Source organism: Beta vulgaris, chromosome 8 (genome assembly GCF_026745355.1).
Source record: "Beta vulgaris subsp. vulgaris cultivar EL10 chromosome 8, EL10.2, whole genome shotgun sequence".
In the NCBI taxonomy this organism is placed as follows: Eukaryota; Viridiplantae; Streptophyta; class Magnoliopsida; order Caryophyllales; family Amaranthaceae; genus Beta; species Beta vulgaris.
The window spans coordinates 36061631-36077901 of record NC_079209.1 but is presented as its reverse complement, the minus strand read 5'-3'; the positions used below and the strand labels follow the sequence as shown (position 1 = coordinate 36077901).

Genomic DNA, 16271 nt, shown 5'->3' with positions numbered 1-16271 from the left:
AATACTAAAATATATTTATAAAATCCTTTAAAATTATGGGGGATTACAATTGTGGTCGAACCACAAGGAGGATGAGCTTAGTTGGGAATCCGAGGATGCGATGCGATCTCAATATCTCCACCTATTTTAATAGGTACGCTTACAGTTACGAGGACATAACGAATCATTTAGGGAGGGTGGAATTGGTATGATTTTATTTCAATTCTTAGTATTTAAAGATAATTTTTTACTTGTATTAAGTGTTGTATCCTACTTGAAACTTACTGGCATGTTGATAAAATGCTAGTGTGATAGTTTATTTGGAAGATTGATAATTTTTAGTTATTATCTTTCGTACTTTGATAATAGATAGTTGGCAAAACATATGAAGTTAATGAGCTAAATATTTGAAAAGTGATAGGATTTTCGCTATGAGTTTAAGAATTTTTTCAAGTTTCGAGGACGAAACTTATTTTAAGGAGGATAGATTGTAATACTCCAATTTTTGAAAAAGTTTATTATTTATTTTATTAACTATATTATTTATTTTAGGTTATTCAATATTAAATTTATTTATCTTTAGGAATTACCTTGTAAATAATTTATATGGTTGTAATAGGGAAAATTTAGTGAATAATTTTTAACTTAATAGTAATAAGAGAGAATACTCACATATATGTAAAGAAGGGGGGAATGGGAAAAATAAAACAAGAAAAAAAAAAAGAAAAACAAAGAAAACCTCATATATACGTTCTTCACCATCGTTCGACCATCTCATTCTTTCAAGTCCTTCAACATATTCCTCCTTCACCACACAACCACCACTGTTGTCGACGACCTGTAACCACAACCACCACCAGAAGCGACACCATAAAAGTGGGCGGCGCAAGGGGAGAGAAAAGGGGTTGTTGCTGCTGTATTTTGGAGCGTCTGGGGCTCGTATTACGGGCGTTTTATAAGTTATTTTTCATCCCCAATTTTCTATATTAGTGGGTAAGTTAAATTCCTCAACTAATTTAAGTTTTCTTTAAAATTATGAAGTTAGGGTTTCTGTTGATGAAATTGAATTGGGGGTTTTGATTTTAATTATTTGGGTGTGGGATTAAATGAATATAATGTTTATTTAGGTGTTTAGTAGTTAGTTTAGATTAATAGAATGTTGAGTAGACTTGTTGTTCAAAGAAAATTATGGTGTAATTCATATAAATTACCTGTCAGTTTCGTAAAATGCCATTTTAAGTAGTTTTTGGGAATTTTTAGCAAAAATACCGTTTCATACAAGTTGTTCGTATTGAAATTTTATCTAAGATAAGTTCAAGAAACGCTTGATTTAGATCTGCTGAAATTGATAAAAAAGTATAGTTAGTTTCGAGCGTTTTAAGTTTCAATGTTTTCTTATGAATGTTTTACTAATGGATTTTTGAGTGTCTAAATGTATTATAGGAATATTATTGTTGATTCAATATAAACTAAGGGATATTTTAGTATTGTTGGTATTAATTACTTTCGTAATCAAAGGTAAATGTCGGTTTAAGTAATTAAGTTATAAGAATTAGTTATACTTACTTTTATATAAAAATACAAAAAAGGGGTTAATGTTTTATAAAGTTAATAAAAGCTCATTAACTATTTTAGCCAAATTTATTTAATATTTATTAAGTACATGTATGTTTATATTGTAGATCCCGGTTTCATAGGGGAGCCGTATTGACTGAGCTAGTTGGGTTGCTATAGTTTAAAAGGTAAGATTTCTTACTCAAATTTTTAATAGTTACAAGAAAGGTCTAGTAAAGATAAGATTTAAACTAAAACTTTCATAGTTACGAGAAAATATTATAAAGGTATGTATCTCTCTTGAGTTGAGATTGATTTGAATAGGAGGATGTTACTCCTAATACAGACATTTTGTTTTCAAACATTAAATTACAGAAAAAGGTTTATGGATAGTTTTATGTTTTTAAAACGTTCGGGATTGCCTTTGTGGTGTCTCAAGGAATTGGAACCTTGTCGGGATGGTCTCGACATTACAGAATAGTTTGCGTTGACCACCTCGGACTTAGATCTTCTACTATGGTTTCGCCGTTAGTGGGGTGTGCACATTAGGGGTCTTTGTCTAAGAGTTTCCCGGAGGGCTTAGCTAGTCCAATGACAAAGAAAGTTCGTTCCATTCCATAGATTTATGATTCTAAGATTATGAAAGAAATTGTTTTAGCAAAGAAAATGAAAAGTATTTGGTTTGAAAAAGAAATGAAGAAAAATGTTCTATAATGTTTTTATTTAGTATTGCGGTTGCAAAAATAAATGATTTGTAGGATACAATTTATGCATCATACTTGCATATACGGCTGTGCATTATCGGATATCGGATCCAATTCGATCCGAAATTTCGGATATCCTAATTTTCGGATCGCCAAACATCCAGATATCCGGATTTCGGATCGGATCATATCCGATATCCGGTCCGAAGATTGATCTGAAACGTTAATTTCACTTGATCTGCCCATTGGCCCACCGCTTAATTGCTTATAATCCATGGACAATTGGATAGTGGGTAGCCCATATCCCCATTTAAATTACATTATTTACATATGTATGGCAAAGAAAATAGTACACTCTCATTTCTCGAGACTGATTAAATAATGCTCACACATGAAGGAAAAGAATCAACTAATGATCAAATTTTACAATAATCTCCAGACAAGTGACAAATTTTTTTTCAAGTAGGACGAATCTACAATTTTGCACTGTAGTCTGAAGAAGAGAGAATAAAAAAAATTCGAAAAACCTGCACAAAAAAACCGCTATCTTACGACAAATATGCACAAAAAAATTTCAAAAAATCTCCAGTTCTCATAAAATCTGCACAAAAAAAATGAGAGAGAGTTGAGAACTTACCCGCAGTTCGTTCCATTTCAGTCAACGGCACCGGCATGCGCCAGCCGTGAAGTGAAGAGAGAGAACTAGGGTCACGGCTTTTCAAAAATTCATGTCTACTGCTAGTCTACTATTACCTATTGCGGTATTGAACTACTATTTGTGTGCAGCCCATCTGAAAACGTTTTACAAAATAAAAAATTTCGGGTTTCGGATATCCGACATGTCAAAAATATGATCCGTATCCGATCCGAAAAACCGACAATTTTTTCGGGTATCCGATCCGAAATATCCGAAAATTAAAACCAGATCGGATATCCGAAAAATCGGATGGATCAACGGATAACCGGATCGGATTTTTTTGCACAGCCCTACTTGCATATGTATTTGGCTTTACAACATTGAATCTTGCTCAGCCTGTTTAGTTGATATTACATGCCTGATATATGCAGGTACATGAAGGCTTAGAGTCGGGGTATGGGCGGAGAGCAACGTCCACTAGTTTTGTGTAAACATAATTATAATAGTTCTTTTTTGGTGCATTTCTTATATATAATCAATATTTTGAGACTTAGGGTTGTAAATATTAATCCACCTAAATCTTTATTCAGTTGGGTTGTAATAGTTTAAACTAAGCTTTAATTTAATGGGGTACAGGTAGTTCTTCCTTAGCGATTATTCTCGTAATAATCGTGGAATAACACGTTTGGATTTCGAGTAATTATACAAGTTTTACGTTGGCATTTGAGCTGGGTGGAGTTGTTAGGAATTTGGGATATGGATTTCTTATTTGTTGAAACAAGTTTATAATTCGGACACCAGTCCTAAATTAAATTTTAGGCAATCCATATTTCAAATGGGACTCTGCCGAATTTTCTATAGAATTTTAATATTATTTAATTTAATTAATCACTCGAAATTCAGGGGTGTTATAAATCATTAGTAACTTCAAGGTATTATAATAAAAGGAATTATGCAGCCTAGGTAAGAGAGCGTAACGACCTTCAGGAGGAGCAATCTTGAAGCCAAAAGATCAATAAAACCAGAAAAGTGTTTGTGTTTGATTGTGTTTGTTTAGTATGTGGAGGTACGAGATGATGAGCACGAGTGTATTTAGAATAATAAAGTGTATGAGAATTATATTAAATATCGTGCCCTTGTGACGGGAAATGAGAGCCTATTTATAGGGAAAAGGAAATTGGGCATCACGTGCCGGGTGCGCCAGGCGCAACATCCTGTGTGACGCACAATCACACGTGGTACGCGCTTTTAGAAAAGGTACGAAAGACAGCCTGCGGATTGAACGCCTCTTTATAAATACCGTAGACCCAATTATTTTACCACACAAAAATTTATTCTCTCTCTCCTTCCTCATACTAGTCGGCCACTTTTTCTCTCTCCGCTTCCATGTGATTTTGCTTTCTCTCAAATTTCCTTTCTTCTTCTTCAAGCAACGCTTTCTTCTTCGCCAAGAAATGTCACAACACCACAATTTTCACCACCATCACCACCGTGTTGTTGTTACTGCCGCCACTGCTAGGGGGCGCTAGTACCCTTGTCCTTCTTGTTTCCTTGATTTGTTGGTTAATTTCTTTTCTTCTCCCTCAAGTTTCAATTAAAAATCATGTTTTTATGTTTTATTTTAGTACTAATCATGATTATTAACTTTAATTTACTGTTTTAATGATTAATATTGATTTATATATATTATGTATTAAAAAAAATAAAATTTCAGATTTGATTATTGTTTTTAGATTGAGTTTTTAATTATCAAAGCATGGATTTTTAGGGTGTTAAATACTGAAAAATCATAGTAGCATGTTATAAACTATGAGATTGTTTTAAATTATGAATTTAAGCATGTTTATGTATGTATAACGAGAGATTTATAATTTTATAAGTTGCTGGAATTTTAGAAAGGGCTTTAATAATGGAGTTTTAAGGATTTTAATTACTAGTATGGAGTACTATGCTAGATATTAAAAGTAATTGAAGTTTTAATAGTAAAAATAAATTTTAAATATTTTAAAAGGGGATTTAAAGTATTTTAAAGTTGCAGTATTTTATTTAGAGTATTAACTCTGATTTATATTGATTATTTTCGGCGTAGATTATTCATTAGGTGACTTTTAAGTGATTAAAGGTGGCCTATCAATTAGTTTACACAAGGTACGTACATACCTATGTTTTATGTGATATAATATCATGATGAGAAATTCTATATGGTGACCCTCAACCTTTTTAAATTCTATTTGGTAGACAATTTTTAACTTTTCTCTATTTGGTAACCTTCTATTCTATTTTTTTTTGTTTTCTTTGACCTTACTGCATTTTAAAATCATTTTTTAATTAAAAATTTGATTTTACAATTACAAAAAACTGATTTTGAAATTTAAAAAAAAAACCCAGCCACCCCTGTCCCCCCAACCTGCCCAACCACCCCCACCCCTGAAACCCCCATCCCCGAACCCCCCACCTCCGACCACCCCATCTCTGACCCCTAAAGCCACCACCGAAACCCCCCGAACCCCTTCGAACCCTGACGACCCCACCCTCATCACCACCTTCATCAATCACCATGGTTCGAATTGGGGTTGAAGTTGAGTTCGAAATCTGGGGTGGGGATGGTTCGAATTGGTGTGGGGGTGGTTCGATTTGGGGCGGCAAGAGGGTTCGGCTGGGTGGGGCAAGGGTGGTGTGCCGTGGTGGTTGAAGTTGAGTTCGAAATCTGGGGTGGGGGTGGTTCGAATTGGTGCGAGGGTGGTTCGATTTGGGGCGGCAAGAGGGTTCGGCTGGGTGGGGGTTGTTCAATTTGGGGCGGCGAGAGGGTTCGATTGAGTGGGGAGGTTCGAATTGGGGTACATAGGTGGTTGGGTTAGGTGCTACGGGTAGGAGTGGTTTCAATAGGCTGGTGGGTGCTACGGGTGGGGGTGGTTTAGGTACGCTGGTGGGTGCTACGGGTGGGGGTGGTTTCGGTAGGCTGGGTGGGTGGTTTCCGATGTGGCTGGCAGTGAAGGAGGAAGTGGGTGATGGTGGCTAGGGGAGGAGAGGGGGTGGTAGGATGGGTGGTTATGGTGGGGGGGGAGGGTTTGAGTTTTTTTTTTCATTTTAAAATTAGTTTTTTGTAATTAAAAAATCAATTTTTATTTAAAAAAGGTCAAAGAAAATACAAAAAATAAAATAGAGGGTTACCAAAGAGAGGAAAGATAAAAATTGTCTACCAAATAGAATTTAAAAAAGTTAAGGGTCACCATATAGAATTTCCCTATCATGATTTAAGAGGGAAAAGTTGCAGTATCGTGAATAGGAACTTTATAAGTTCATATGTGATTTCTAGTATGATTGAATTTTACATGTTTTATGCTTGTGTGCAAACATATGATTATGAGTTAAAGATTATCATGTTTGTATGGAATTATTGATGCAATCATGTGGATGGGAACTTTAGCTATTAATTCACATGGGGGGATTAATATATTATTGAGATTGAATCATGTTGAATCATGTGTTCCCTTATAATATTATTTTCACTACTTTATAAGGATTGTGGGCCTTATTTGGTAAGTTGATAAGTTATGCCTTTGAAAGGTAAGATTGATAGTTGGCTAGGTTCAACAAAATAAGAAAGATTGAAATTAAAGAAAGTAACTTGGATTGTAAGTTGTGTGATCGCTTATTAAATCCTAAAATAAAAGAAGTTCAGCTGTGAATGTTTGATTTGATATTTCTACGTTACTTGTGTGTGTCATAACAAGTAATAAATTATAAATCACGTAAAGTGTAACTTGGATAGTAATAAACATTAGACTGGTGCACGTCTAGAGTTGGACAATTAGGAGTTTGGGTACATGGTGAGCGTTCCATGACTTTTTCTGGGAGATGGATTGATCACCATCCCTATTATTTTTCAAAGGTTCATCGATATCGCAAGTCATTCTGAAATACGAAGTAGCGCCCGTATTTCGCCTTGCTAGGTGAAGGCAAGTTTAGATAAGACAACTCATGTCCAATAACTATTCCATTAAAAAGATGTTTAAAGTTTAGTTCAGTAGAAGTTATTTGCAAAATGTTATATTGTTATATTATTATTTATCCCTGCACGTTATTTAATTTATTAGTATCATGTTAGGAATGTTTATGTATACTATGTAGCACTCAGCTTTGCTGATTACGTGCTTTGTTTGTTATTGTTGATCATGACTATGCCTTATTGATCCTATGATGACCCATTTTGGTGAGCAGATTCTCTAGAGCATTGACATTTACAGGCTCGCAGATGTTGCATCCTTGGAAATCTGGAAATGGAGAGCTTATGTAACTTATTATTATATTTACTACTTTAGTAGGAACATATATTATTATAAGCTGGTTTGAAGTAGATATTTATAGCTTTTTTGGTTTTAAGTACTTATTTATTTATTATATTAAAGTATGAAGTTTAGTTACATGTTTTCCACTGCAAATTAAAATTCTGAATAAGGCGATACATTATCACACAAGCGATAATGCTTTGGTAATTCTCTATGTTTTATATTGAAAAGGTATTTATGAAAAGAGAGAATTATCGGGGTGTTTCAACTCAGCTATAAAATAATTTCATTGTATTCACTTAAGTGAACTTATATAAGTTATAACAAGCCTTAATCAGTAACAAACGTTAGTTTATAGTATACTACATATACAAATTTTCGCTTCATATCAGTATCTAACTAATAAGCAATAAGGTTTACTACGACATAGTAACAATAATTAACTACTTATTTCAATTCAATTAGATAATTTGGGTTTCGAAACAAATTTAACTTAAAGACGATTACCTTAGATAGAGTATTGTTATCTCTATTAAGTTAATTAATTAACTTACACTGATACATCTGTTGGTCCTATCCAATAACAACTCATTTTAATTCAATTGGATGTTGAGTCTCGAAATGAATACAACGTAATGATGATTATCTTAAACGAACTCACGCCATCTTGAATTACCTAATCGACTTACATTGATACATCAATCTAATCAAATATCAACTTGTATGTTTCGATTTAAATTAGATGTTTTGAGTTCCATGATATGAATTTAACTTAGAGACGATTAACTTAAATGAAGCATTGTTATATTGAACCAATCTACTGAGTTACACTGGTCTAGATCTGTTGCACTTGAATTAGATGCTTTCGGTTCCTAAGTGATTTTCAACTTAAAGATGATTAACTTAAGTAGACTATTGTAATTATCTTGAATTAATTTATGGACTTACATTAATACACTCATTCCAATTATAACATGTTCAATTTAAGTAAATGTTTAGAGTCCCAGTTACTTTACCGACATATGTTGATACATTCATCTAATGTAACATCAATTTCTTTCAGTTTGGCTAAGATACATAAATTCCAAATTGAATATAACTTATTAACGATTAACTTAAATGGAGTATTGCTATCTTGATTTAACTTATCGTTTCACATAGATACCTTGAACAAATCCACTATTATCTTATTTTACGTCGATTATATGTTTTCAGTTTTCAAATGCATAGAGTTTCATGACTAGTATAGTTATCACTAGTGGAAAAAAACGGAAGGGCTGCATTTTTTAAAAAGCGCAACCCTTAATAGTGAAGGGCTGCGGTTAGCCCAAAAATCGCAGCCCTTCATGTACGAAGGGTTGCGGTCAATGCAAAAATTGCAGCCCTTTTAGTGAAGGCAGCGGTTAGCTGAAAACCGCAGCCCTACAAGTAATAAAGGGCTGCGGTTTCGGGTCAACCCACAGGCCTTTATATTTGATTCTCGCGCGGGCTTATGGGCTATATTGAGCTCACAAATAATGAAACCTAGCTATAGCAGCGCCAAATTTTTAATAATTCTCTCATTTTCTCTCATCTTTATCTCTCCTCACTCTAACCTCTCCCTCTTTCTCTCTCATTCGTCTGGGTACCATCACCTCACATCTTCACCCCACCACCACAAATCTTCGCAGCCCCACCACAAATCTTGTATCTCCTCTCACAAATCTCGCGGCGCCCACCACACCACTCGCCACTCATCGCACATACCACCACCCCACTTGCCTCCTTTCTTATCTGGCAGAACATACCACAACAACACAACAACACAACAACAATGCGACGACCCAAACAACAAAGCACGAACAACAGTAGAACAAACCACTCGTCGTGCACATCGGAACGAAGCACCAGCGACACAGCAACGACGCCACCGGAACGACAACGAAGCACCAACGGGACATCGACTGGCGGCGGCGCAAACAAGAACGAAGGAGGGAGAATGCGAAGGTGTTTAATTTTTCGTGAATTTTCCAGGTTCAGATCTAGAATTTTTTGTTTAATTCCGAAAGTGTCAATTGTTCAGTTTCAGATCTAGAATTTCTTTTTTTTTTTTTTGTATTTTCGTTCCAAAATTGAAATTTAGGATTTTTTCTAGTGATTTATGAGTGATTTAGAATTTTGTTTGTGATAATTTATCCAGAATATTCGCTCGGATTTTGTTTTGGATTTATTTGTGATAATTTATCCAGATCTTGTTGATTTCATTTCATGAATTTATATTTTGTGATGTTCTTTATACTTTGATGATGCTCAAATATAAACATATACTCAGTAATTGTTTTTGGATACATTTAGAACTATAAAATGCAAAAACAAATTTTTTTTTTCGGGTGACAAGGGTTGCGGGTAGGGGTGTTAATGAGCCGAACCGAGACCGAACATACCCAGGCTCGGCTCGGCTCGAGAATGAATGAGTTCGAGCTCGGCTCGAGCTCGAAGCTCATCGAGCCTAAAAAATTTAGGCTCGGCTCGAGCTCGAAACGAGCAAAACCAGGCTCGACTCGGCTCGAAGCTCAGCTAATCTCTTATCTGTCGAGAAGTTGGTTGCTCATAGCAAGATTAATGCTCATTTTAATGAACATAATTGTACATATCTATCTTCTGTCAACAAGAAACTTGCTTTTGGTAATAAGGTTGGAGGTGTGTATTTTTTGAATGTCTTCATGGCTGGTCCTTTCATTCAATTCATTCATTCTTATCCTATTTCTATTGCATTCAATACCTCACATAAATTATATTTAGATACTCTTCATGTTAGATTAGGACATAATAGGAGTACTGTAATTTTCTCTCTTTTTTTCTATGTTGTTTATGGTGTACGTTTACTAACTATTACAATGTTTGAATTTTTAGGTGAATGATGAACCAACTGGAGGAGATCAAACGTAGACGTCTTACTATACATACTATTGGCCAGATTTAGTTAGCTATATTATAGTGATGCGGTACTTGGTGGTTAGAAGGAAAATGATCTATATGTACTTATTAGAAGTATTTGTGGTACTAAAACAAATATTTATTAGTTGAGTTTGATTAAGTACATTAATTTTCGTTAATTAGGATTTGTCATGTATACTCTTAATTTAATTAGTTTTGGAAATTATAATACGGATATGACAATTATTTTTGGCATTTCAAGAGTATTTTTGCATTTGTTGCATCGTTACTAATATATATCCAGGCTGTAATATTATAGGTTTTCGGTAGGTTACAGTAATAATAGTTGCAATATCCCCACAAAAAATGAAAAAAAAATTCTGTCATAAAGGCGTTGCAATAGTTATATGATAGTGTTGCAATATATACAGAAGTGTTGCTATAGAAGCCAAAATGGGACACAATATGAATACTAGGGTCGTTGCAATAGCTGTCGAATGGTGTTGCAATAGATATAGAGGCGTTGCAATAAACCTTGTAGATGACGCAACGACTCTTTACATCTATTGCAACGGCTTTGTGGTAGCCGTTGCAATAGGTCCCAAAAGTCGTTGCACTAGGCCTATTGCAACGCCTCCAAATGCAATGGTTCAAAACCGTTGCAATAGGTCTACTGCAACGACTTTTGGGCATATTGCAACGATTTTTTTGTGTTGCCTTTGCCTTTTAATGTAGTAGTGTGTAATTAAAATTTTAAAAATTGAAAGAAAACTTAGCTTAACATTAACCAAGACTTTAGATATAGCCCAATGTTTTGCCAAACATTTTATAAGTATGGATGTCAGGCTATTTTTCATTAAATAATGTAAGCCCAACAACCATACATTCTACTCCTAACTATACCCCATATATAATACAAGAGGTCCCTTATTACTCTTGCTTTCTCCCCAATGTGGGACTTTTAAAATCCCAACAAAGGAACTCAATTATGCTCTATATGCGAGCAGCGAGAAAAAGAAGTGATGGGTGCTTTAGATTCTTCTATCATGCGCCTTTTATATTTGGAGATGTGAAGTTTTGCTTTTGCCTCATCGATGTGGGACTTATAAATCTTAAATAAATAAGTTCAACATTATGTTTTTGTCAAACTCTTTATAAGTATGGATGTTAGGCTAATTTTCATTAAATATGACAAGCCCAATAACCATACATTGTACTCCTATCTATGCATGCCCATATAATACAAAAGGTCCCTTGTTACTCTTGCTTCCTCCCCAATGTGGGACTTTCAAAATTCTAACAAAGGAACCCACTTACGCTCTACAACGAGCACCAAGAAGAGATGGGTTTAGTTGTTTTCCATATCATGCTCATTTTATATTTGGAGATGTGAAGTTTTGCTTTTGCCTCACCGATTTGGGACTTATAAAGCTTAACTAAATAATTCACAAACACTGTGCATTGTTCCTCATATTCCCAATATGGGTAGAAGAAAAGTGATAGAATTATATATAGTAAAAGAGTTAATTTTATGCTAATCCAAGTTTCTAGGCTTTGCATATTTAATGATTGTCCAACATTATAAAATAAGACAAATCAAACAAGAATTATAATGAACTTAAAGGGTAATAAGATTATAGGGAAAACAAGGTTGGTGTTTACTTTCTTCTACGATGTGGGACAATACTTTTTTACATAAAGCCTATCTAAAACATTTTACGAACATGTTTACGAACTTTCGAGCCGAACTCTACTAGGCTAGGCTCGGCTCGCTAAGGTCACGAGCCGATCTCGAACTCGACTCGAGCCCTCCCGAGCCGAGCTTTGACTGGGTTTTGACCGAGCCGATCTCGAACTCGACTCGAGCCCTCCCGAGCCGAGCTTTGACTGGGTTTTGACCGAGCCGAGCTTGAACAGTTTGCGAGCCACCCTGGCTCATTAACACCTCTAGCTGTGGGCTTTAGCAAAAACCGCAGCCCTTTGCACAAGGAAGGGCTGCTATGGAAGGGCTGGTAGCCAAAAACGCAGCCCTTAGGGCTGTTTTGACCGCGTCCCTTCCGTTTTTTTCCACTAGTGTTTATTAATCTATTAATCTAATATAGTAAGAATAAGACATTGATCTAATGGACTTTTAAAAAAAGTCTAACTCGTCTTTCGAAGAAGTTTATAAGAATTTGTACTAATATGAGACGTGCTTTTTAACCATATATGATGTAATTTGCATACAACTAAAAGTTTGAATATCGACTTATATAAAATTGTCTTATTCCAAATTGTCGAATATATCAGTCTTGTACACAGATAGCGATGTTACTTTCATACACTTTTTTGTGAAGTCTAATAGAATCGGTTGTTTTCGAGGCAAGTGTCAGAGTATACTTATTTGCTACATTAATTTTAATCGAACCCGAAAAAACAGGTGGTCAAACCCGACATGAAGTTCCATTTTTATCGAAAAAATACAAGAGTGTGACTAATTTCTATCCGAACCTATGCGATTATTGTCGAACTTATGTGATTTTCGTCAATAACTAAAATAAACTGAAACGAAACTTAAAATAATTGCAAAGTGTTTTAACTGTTATGGATTCAACTGTTGGTTGGTTTAATTGTTCGGATAAAATTGGTTTAAACTGCAATTGAACTGAATGGAAGTTGAAAAGAAAAATAACTGAATTAAACTGAACTGAAAAATTTATTAACTGAACTGAAATGTTAGGGTGCTTTCTGCTCAACTTAAAAAATTAAGTTTCAGGTCCAATAAGTTCAGATAAGTTGCAATAAAGTCTAATAAGGGCAATAAGTTCCAATAAGGTCTAATAAGGTCCAATAAGTTCCAATCAGGTGCAATAAGTTCCAATCAGGTCTAATAAGGTCCAATAAGTTCCAATCAGGTCTAATAAAGTTCAATAAGATCCAAATAGTCAATGTTTAATAAACATTTGTATTATTGTCCATTATTTTGTTATTCATAATTTCATATCACTATTAGTTGATTATGTTATTATTAGAATTTTAATTAAAGTACCACAATGATTTTATAGTATTATACTTGTATTAGTATCTATTATTTTATTATTTATTTTTATTAGTCTTATTTTTATTATTTATTTGTATAGTATGTATTTTTTTTATTTATTTGTATTATGTCTATTATTTTATTTTCATATTACTATTAGCTGATTATTTATTATTAGAATTTTTTATTAAAGTACCACAATGTATAGTATTATACTTGTATTATTGTCTATTATTTGATTATTCATATTGCTATTAAATAATATTATAATCATGGTCAAATAATTAAGGTTAATAATAATAATAATAATTATTATTATTATAATTACAATATTTTGCAATTCGTCTTTAAAAAACTAGAGATAACATGTTTTCGTTAGTAATAACAATGAAAGATATAAATGTTATCAATTGATTGCTTCATTATCATCACCAGAGTATCTTTCTTCATCGGAGTATCTTTCTTCATCTTCTACATCATCCTCTTCAATCAATATGTTTTCTTCACCAACATCCAACCATATTTCATCTGCAATTTTCTTCCGAGTTATCTCCATATTCTTTGTTCTCATCTTGTCAGTCAAATTTAAATCAGCTCTTGGTTCCATGGTTTCAACTACTTGAGCACTGAAAGGATTACCTTAAAGAATCTTGTGTTGAGCAACGTTAATAAGGAACATAAGATGTAAATGAATAATCAACACAACGAAATAATCCTCATAATTTGGCTTTGCAAGAAAACATATGAGGTTCTTGACATAACATACTTCCAATTTTTTCATTCAGTTTAATTCATTATCAAGCAGAAACCAAATCCCTGTGCAAGCTATGTAGCAAGAAAACAATCGGAGACTAAAAATGTCTCCAAAACAGTACAACCTCAAACAAGAAAACAATCGGAAACAAAAATGTCTCCAAAACAGTGAAACCTCAAACAAGAAAACAATTGGAAACTAAAAATGTCTCCAAAACAGTGAAACCTCAAGCAAGAAAACAATCAGAAACTCTAAATGTCTACAAAACAGTGAAACCTCGAGCAAGTAAAACTTTGATTATAACTTACTTGCTTAGGGAATGTAATAGAGTAATATTACTCAATAGAGGACCCAAAAAAACCGCTCCTTGAATTGTTCTCGACCCGAAACTGCAACCCCAAAGAACACTATTTTCCTCTTAGCACGAAAAAAATCTGAGAGGTGTTGAAGGTGGATGAGTGAAAATTGATGGGTGATTATGATTGGTGACTTCGTGTTTGTGTCTCTAATGGAGTATTGGAGAAACGCAAAAAAAAAAAAAAGAAAAAACAAAAGGAAGAAAGGAGAAGAAATGAATGAAGCAATGTCATGGAAAGCTACGGTGATTTTGAGCATTTGTTTTCTCTTTATTTTTGTTTTCTTTTTATCTTCTAGTACATACACAAAATGAAAGAGAAGAAAGGAGAAGAAATGAAAGGAAGGAGTTAATGCTATCTACTTACCTTCACATTAATGAAAGTGAAGTGAGAATTTTATATGTGCCAATTTTAACTGTTAACAATAAATGTTAATTAATTTTTGATTTTCTACTGTTTTAAAAATCAAAACAAGACTATTAGATATATTAGTGGTGAAAGTTATGTATAGGCAAATATATAAATACTAAATTTTTTTGTTAAATTAATTATCATAAGAGATAATTAATAATTATTATTTTTCAAAGGACGAATTATAATAATTATTACTCCATAAAAATTTTTGAGGGGTAGTATTTACGTTAGTGGTAATATTTATGTTATTCATGGTCAATGTTTTTGTCTAATAAGGTCAAATAAGTTTCAATCAGGTCCAATAAGTCTAATAAGTTTCAATCAAGTCCAATAAGGTCTAATAAGTTTCAATCAGGGCCAATAGGTCTAATAACTTTCAATAAGGTCAATAAGTTCCAATAAGGTCCAATAAGCTCCAATCAGGTTCAATCAGGTCCAATAAGTTGAATCAGGCCCAATCAGGTTTAATAAGTTCCAATAAGTTCACTTCGGGTTCAATAAGTTCAGTTCAGATAAGGTTCAATAAGTTCAGGGCTAATAAGTTGAATAGAACGCACCCTTAATAATTTCAACTGTAGTAAACTAAACTGATATAAACTAAACTGTTTGAATATAACCATAATTAAATTGTTGAACTGAATTGACACCTCTTTCCATAACTATATTTAAAATAATTGCATGTTAAAAATGAAAACGAGGAAGAAACCAATATGTATAAGAGGGGGTTTAGCTTTATGTCAATTTCAAATGCGGTCAACTTGAGAGGAATCGTTCAGTCTACCTTTTCTCTCGTCCTTTTGTTATGGTAATATGGGCAAAAGTTATTACTACTATAACACCAACGCTGAGAACATAAAGCAGATAAGAGGTGAGGAGCTGATGAGCTCAGTGAGTTGGCCCATAGGACAAAAACATTTCATTAAAATAATAATAGCAATACATAATTATATCCAAACACATGGTGTACCAGATAGAAAGAGAAACACAGGGTGGGCTAACGATAGCAATTGTAAAAAAGAAAAGCTGCACAGACAAGCACATGGTTGATATGAAAAGGAAAAAGTTAGTGAGGAAAAAAAAAAGTTAGACACCCCTTTCTTCTTCCTTTTAACTGTTATAGATATTTATGTACTGTAAAATTAGACTTTATATGATAAACTGCAATATAAATTTCTTTCAACTAGTACCATTTATGTTGTAAAAATGACACTAATAACGAAAATGGGCAGATTTTGGGTGTTTTTTTTGTTCTCTATGCATTATAATAATTCAGTTTAATACATAATTAAATTCATTTTAATTCAGTTCAGTTTATATCAACAGACTTTAATTGAATAAAACTAAGTTGATCTAAAAAGAAAAGGGCCGAATAGGAACATTTTATTTTTTTAAGGGTTTTTCCTGAGTCTTTCTCTATCATGATAACCCTATTTTTTCCTGCTTTAGTTCAAGTCCTGAAAGTTAACAGCAACCACACGCAGTTTTTCTTAGAGACAACTAAAAAAAATCATACAAACTCAAACCTATGTCGCTGGTCTCTGCATAAATGGAAAGATAGGCATCCTCTCTCTTCTTTCGCCTGAAACATCACTGATTCCCATGTAGTGAGAGAAAAGTATGTATTTAGGGGAGAGTTTGTTTGTGTGTGA

The 16271-nt window shown here is 33.6% G+C and overlaps 1 long non-coding RNA gene across 1 annotated transcript; it reads left to right on the top strand.

Annotated features, from left to right (window-relative positions):
* Nucleotides 1–8610: 8610 nt before the first annotated feature.
* On the top strand, nucleotides 8611–10334 carry LOC125492593 (uncharacterized). The gene is made up of 2 exons (XR_007269233.2): nucleotides 8611–9176; nucleotides 10056–10334. It is a non-coding gene; the product is annotated as an uncharacterized LOC125492593 (long non-coding RNA).
* Nucleotides 10335–16271: the final 5937 nt, after the last annotated feature.